This window comes from Arachis hypogaea, chromosome 9 (assembly GCF_003086295.3).
Source record: "Arachis hypogaea cultivar Tifrunner chromosome 9, arahy.Tifrunner.gnm2.J5K5, whole genome shotgun sequence".
Taxonomy (NCBI): Eukaryota; Viridiplantae; Streptophyta; class Magnoliopsida; order Fabales; family Fabaceae; genus Arachis; species Arachis hypogaea.
The window spans coordinates 36851430-36856717 of NC_092044.1; the positions used below are offsets into that span (position 1 = coordinate 36851430).

General features: G+C 32.2%; 1 non-coding gene across 1 annotated transcript; it reads left to right on the top strand.

Annotated features, from left to right (window-relative positions):
* Nucleotides 1-104, top strand: LOC112714093 (small nucleolar RNA R71). Its single transcript, XR_003159049.1, has one exon. It is a non-coding gene; the product is annotated as a small nucleolar RNA R71 (small nucleolar RNA).
* The last annotated feature ends 5184 nt before the right edge of the window (nt 105-5288 follow it).

Sequence of the window (5288 nt, forward strand, 5' to 3'; positions counted from 1 at the left end):
ATGTCAGATGGACATCTTTTGGTCAGCTGCTTGTATCTTTCCCAAGCTTCATAGAGGGATTCACCATCTTTTTGTTTGAAGGTTTAAACATCCACTCTCAGCTTGCTCAGCTTTTGAGGAGGAAAGAATTTATCCAAGAAGGCTGTGACCAGCTTATCCCAGGAGTCCAGGCTATCCTTGGGTTGTGAATCCAACCATATTCTAGCTCTGTCTCTTACAGCAAAAGGGAAAAGCATGAGTCTGTAGACTTTAGGATCAACTCCATTCATCTTTACAGTCTCACAAATCTGCAAAAACTCAGTTAAAAACTGGTAAGGATCTTCAGATGGAAGTCCATAAAATTTGCAGTTTTGTTGCATTAAGGCAACTAGCTGAGGTTTCAGCTCAAAGTTGTTGGCTCCAATGGCAGGAATGGAGATGCTTCTTCCATCAAATTTGGACGTTGGCTTTGTGAAGTCACCAAGCATTCTCCTTGCATTATTATTATTTTCGGCTGCCATCTCCTTCTCTTGTTCTAATGTTTCTGAAAGGTTACCTTTAGATTGTTGTAACTTAGCTTCTCTTAATTTTCTCTTCAAAGTCCTTTCAGGTTCTGGATCAATTTCAACAAGAGTGCCTTTTTCCTTGTTCCTGCTCATATGAAAGAGAAGAAAACAAGAAAAGAAAGAGGAATCCTCTATGTCACAGTATAGAGATCTTTTATGTTAGTAAAAGAAGAAAGGGGAGAAGAGTAAAGAAGAATGGGTTTGGATATTTAGATGGAGAGACGTGAAGAGAAGTGTTAGTAAATAAATAATTAAATAGAATAAGAAAAGAGAGGGAGAATTTTTGAATATAATTTTTGAAAAAGGGATTAGTAATTTTCGAAAATTAGAAATAAGATAAAATTAAAATTAAAATTTAAAACAAAAAGAATTTTTGAAAAAGAGATGAGATATTTTCGAAAATTAGAGAGGGAAAAGTGGTTAGGTGGTTTTGAAAAAAATAAGAAACAAACAAAAAGTCAAAGAGTTAGTTGAAAAAGATATTAAAATCAAATTTGAAAAGATAAGAAGATAAGATGTTAGATAAGATATTTTGAAATTAAATTTTGAAAAAGATGAAATTTTGAAAAAGATATTATATAAAAGATAAGATAAAAAGATATGATTAAAAAGATAAAAAATATATTTTGAAAAAGATTTGATTTTAAAATTAAAATTAATTACTTGACTAACAACAAATTAAAAGATAAAATTCTAGAATTTAAAGATTGAACCTTTCTTAACAAGAAAGTAACAAACTTCAAATTTTTGAATCAATCACATTACTTGTTAGCTAATTTTCGAAAATATGATGTAAAAGATAAGAAAAAGATTTTGAAAATAATTTTGAAAAATATTTTTGAAATTTTCGAAAAATAGAAAAAAATGAAAAAGATATCATTTTTGAAAAAGATTTTAAAAAGATAAGATTTTTAAAATTGAAAATATGACTTGACTTGTAAGAAACAACTAATTTTGAAAATTTTTGACTAAGTCAACTCAAATTTTCGAAAATTATGAGAAAAATAAGGAAAAGATATTTTTTTGATTTTTGAAATTTTTTAATGATGAGAGAGAAAAACATAAAAATGACCCAAAACATGAAAATTTTGGATCAAAACACATAATGCATGCAAGAACACTATGAATGTCAAGATGAACACCAAGAACACTTTTAAGATCATGATGAACATCAAGAACATATTTTTAAAAAAAAATTTAATGCAAAGAAAACATGCAAGACACCAAACTTAGAAATCTTTAATGCATGGACTCTAACAAACGAAAAATGCACATGAAAAACAACAAACAACACAAAAGAAGAAATCATCAAGATCAAACAAGAAGACTTGTCAAGAACAACTTGAAGATCATGAAGAACACTTTGAATGCATGGATTTTCGAAAAAATGCAAGAAAAATTTTTAAAACATGCAATTGACACCAAACTTAAAAATTGATTCAATACTCAAACAAGAAACACAAGATATTTTTTATTTTTATGATTTTATGAATTTTTTGCATTTTTATTAAATTTTTTTTCGAAAATATTTTTGGAAAAAAACGAAAAAGAAAAATTTTGAAAAAGTTTTTGAAAAGAAAATTACCTAATCTGAGCAACAAGATGAACCGTCAGTTGTCCATACTCGAACAATCCCCGGCAACAGCGCCAAAAACTTGGTGGACGAAATTGTGATCAACAATAATGGCTCTTTGGCATGTGCCTAAAAACATTAACTCAGCACTTTCTTTTCACAATCTCGTTCAACTAACCAACAAGTGTACTGGGTCGTCCAAGTAATAAACCTTACGTGAGTAAGGGTCGATCCCACAGAGATTGTTGGTATGAAGCAAGCTATAGTCACCTTGTAAATCTCAGTTAGCCAGATTAAATGGTTTTGGATTTCGAAAATTAATAATAAATAGAAAATAAAAAGGGATAGAAATACTTATGTAGATCAATAGTGGGAATTTCAGATAGGCATGTGGAGGTGCTGTGCTCCTCTCGGATCTCTATTTTCTTATTACATTAATCCAATCCTTCTTACTCCTTTCCATGGCAAGCTGTATGTAGGGAATCACCGTTGTCAATGGCTACATCCCATCCTCTCAGTGAAAATGGTCCTATGCTCTGTCATAGCACGGCTAATCATCTGTCGGTTCTCAATCAAGTTGGAATAGAATCCCTTGATTCTTTTGCGTTTGTCATCACACCCAGCCTTCAGGAGTTTGAAGCTCGTCACAGTCATTCAATTCTACTCGGAATACCATAGACAAGGTTTAGACTTTCCGGATTCTCATGAATGCCGCCATCAATTCTAGCTTATACCACGAAGATTCTGTTGGGGAATCTAAGAGATATGCGCCCAGCCTAGAGTAGAACGGAAGTGGTTGTCAATCACGCGCGTTCATAGGTGAGAATGATGATGAGTGTCATGGATCATCATATTCATCAAAGTGTAGTGCAACGTATATCTTGGAATAGGAATAAAAGAGAATTGAATAGAAAGTAATAATAATTATATTGAAACTTGAGGTACAGCAGAGCTCCACACCCTTAATCTATGGTGTGCAGAAACTCCACCGTTGAAAATACATAAGTGAAAGGTTCAGGCATGGCCGAATGGCCAGCCCCCTGAATGATCAAGAGACCGAATGATCAAAGACTACAGAGTCAAAAGATTAAACTGTCAAAAGATATCTAATACAATAGTAACTTATCCTATTTATACTAGACTAGCTACTAGGGTTTACATGAGTAAGTAATTAATGCATAAATCCACTTCCGGGGCCCACTTGGTGTATGCTTGGGCTGAGCTTGATCTATCCACGAGCTAAGGCTTTTCTTGGAGTTGAACTCCAAGTTATAACGTGTTTTGGGCGTTCAACTCCGGATCATGACGTGTTTTTGGCGTTTAACTCCAGACAGCAGCATGTACTTGGCGTTCAACTCCATGTTACATCGTCAATTTCCGAATAAAGTATGGACTATTATATATTGCTGGAAAGCTCTGGATGTCTACTTTCCAACGCCGTTAAGAGCGCGCCATTTTGAGTTCTGTAACTCCAGAAAATTCATTTCGAGTGCAGGGAGGTCAGATTCCAACAGCATCAGCAGTCCTTTGTCAGCCTTTTTCAGAGTTTTGCTCAAGTCCCTCTATAGAAAAACACACAAACTCATAGTAAAGTCCAGAAATGTGAATTTAACATAAAAACTAATGAAAACATCCCTAAAAGTAGCTTCAACTTACTAAAAATTACCTAAAAACAATGCCAAAAAGCGTATAAATTATCCGCTCATCAGGGACCCACTGGGAATGGCCCCGGAGGTCGATTTCCCATTGAGCGAAAGGTCGGAATGCTAGCATTGAACTTAATTCCATCGCTGGGGACTTATGAAAATTAGTGTTCTCCTGGCACCTCCTACACTTTCTCACGAATTTTTGTGCGTCCGATATCATGGAAGGCCAATAGTAACCGGCTCTAACGAGCTTCCTGACTAATGCCTTTCCCCCTATATGATGGCTATAACATTTTTCATAGAATTTGCTAAAGACGTAGTCTGTCTAATTGCGTCGTAGGCACTTCAATAGGAGCTGATTAAGCTCTCGTTTGTACAATTGGCCTGGTATTACTACGTACTTGTTATGTCATACAGTAGGACCAAGTTTGAGTTATGAGTTAAAATTTTAAAATACAAATTGGACCAATTAAAAATTTAGAGACTAAATTAAATTGAAGTTAAATTTTTAAGATATTTTGAGTATTAACTCACGAAAATCTTACCACTCATGAATGACTACTTACAGTCCCTAGACAAAAAAAAAATAAAAAACTTCTGATATTAGAATAATTGAAACTACAAATTTAAAAATCCATAAATCGAACCTTCAAAATTCAATGTAATCAAGCAGCAGGTTCCATACAAAATCTAACAATTTAATAATCACTCAACTCCTTGAAAATGACCAAGCGTACAAAATCTCATATAAGTCAATATCTTGTAAAAAAAAGTGAGAATTTATAGTTTACAGATCTTTCTGTAACTGATTTAGTAGTGATTTTATTTTCAACAAGATTTAAAGAAAGAATATTAATAGTTCTTAGCCTGGAGTGATATCTAATTTCAATCTTATCTTAAAAAGGTTAAAAAAATAGTTGAAGTTCTTAGATTGATAAAGTATATTTGAGTTATTGTTTAGGTTTAAAAAAATTTAAAAAAATAATATCTAAAGTTTTTAAGATGATATAAAGTAAGTTGGAGTCACTTCATAAACTTAAAAATACTTAAAATAATATAAAATTCCTTGGTTAAATTGTATGTAATCTAATCTGAATAAAGATTTAACTTAAAAAGATAAAAAGAATTTTTTATATACTTATAAATTTGCTTGAAGTAACATAAACATTTTAGGCCGAACAAATATATATTGCGTTTGTGCATCTTTTAAAACCTTATCTCTTTAGATTTAAAGTTTATTATTTATATTGCATTCAGAAGTTTGCTTTTTATATCACTGGTTTAATCAAAGATACCTCAAAAAATAATTTTAATGCTATCTGAAGTGTGTGAAGACCTGACAAGAGTTTTCATGGGTATCTCAAAATCTAATTTTCAAAAGCTTCAAACAAAGCCTTTTTAAACAAACTCGCTAACACACTATTGTATAAAGTCCAAAGACTATATATAAACGTGTTTAATTATTTGTTTTAGGTTTTAAAAAGAATTAAAACACAATTCAATCCCCATTCTCATGCACTCTCA